The sequence below is a fragment of the Cyprinodon variegatus genome, unplaced genomic scaffold (genome assembly GCF_000732505.1).
Source record: "Cyprinodon variegatus isolate N-32 unplaced genomic scaffold, C_variegatus-1.0 Scaffold759, whole genome shotgun sequence".
Lineage (NCBI taxonomy): Eukaryota > Metazoa > Chordata > Actinopteri > Cyprinodontiformes > Cyprinodontidae > Cyprinodon > Cyprinodon variegatus.
Window position 1 is genome coordinate 300233 of NW_015151212.1, and position 1316 is coordinate 301548.

General features: G+C 43.8%; 1 protein-coding gene across 1 annotated transcript in view; it reads right to left on the bottom strand.

Moving 5' to 3' along the window:
• Nucleotides 1–1316, bottom strand: part of ankrd13b (ankyrin repeat domain 13B) — a 90253-nt gene that overhangs the window by 67333 nt on the left and 21604 nt on the right. The gene's annotated exons all lie outside the window — the stretch shown is intronic.

Below are 1316 nucleotides of genomic sequence, written 5' to 3' on the forward strand. Positions count from 1 at the left end.
CCTAAAAAAATGTCCGGGGGAATTTCAAAATCGTCCAGGATTTTGGTCGACTACAGAGCAGCACGTAGTCGAAACAGGGAGCAAGCGGGGAAACCTGAATCTGGTCACCATAATCAGAGAAATCTATGTTATTCATCTGAACATATTTTTTCCATCATCTTTTATTACTGTTGCATACTTTTTAATCAATCCCATCATTTCATTAAAATTCCAAAACAGCTTTTATTTCTTCCTCAACGGTTCCTCTCTCCAACTCATTTGTCCCTGCCCTTCTTCCATTGTGAGCTCACTGGGGGTTGCATTATTGATGGGCATCTCTATCTGTGGCATCTGCTCCTCCTCCCTCCCCTGTTCTCTCCCTCCTCTCTCGCTCAGCATGTGTTACGCCTGATGCAGGTTGGCATGTACTTAGGCCAACATCAATCTTTCATAAAAGACACAAACTCCCCCCCCCCACACACACACGTGTATATAAGATTGTGCTTATACACGCAGCAATGTTTGTGCATGGGATGCACGGCAGCAGAGGGGAGCCATCAGTGGGTGGGCTATAAAAATAACTTTCCCTCCTTCTCCTGCTTTTCTTTTCACCCTTCGCTGTCCATCTTGAGGTGATGTAGAGAAACGCTGGCCTGCAGTTCACTCCTAAAAGTTGCTTTTAAATAAAAAAGAACAGAATCTGTGTCACTGAATGCCAAGAGAGAGCAGAACGAACGAGGATGATACAACCCAACTTAACACGCCGCCGCAATGCTACAAACAAAAGCGTTGAACAGCAGAGGGAAAGGAAAGATCAAACACCAAGTGAAAATCCTGACCTACATTGCAGCATATTCACTGTTTCTGTTTCTCGTTGCACTTCATCTGTTTAGCGTCAGAGCCGCTTTCAGCTGATAGCCCTGCAGACAGATGGTGAGATAAAGATAGGAGTGAAAAACATGAGGACGCTGACTGACCTGATGGAACCGTTAGCAGTGGGAGGTAGGAGGAAGATGATGGTTATCTGAAGGGTGCGGACACCTGTTTAACGCACCAGGCCGTAATCTTAAAACAAGGCAAGGCTGACTCTAAGTATAAAAACGGCTTATTTGATCAATTCAGGTATGTGCTAGATTGCATGAGGCAGCCTTTTGTAATGGAAAAGTCCGGTCAGCAAGGAATAACCAATGGATCATTATCTATGCCTAAAACTAACATGTTTGCGGTGATTTAATGAATTTAGCATTAATCGGTAAAAAAATTTAAAACAATAATTTTCATCATGACCACTGAGTCTGGGAGCGGCCATTTTTGCCCAAATATAGTAACCCCTCCCT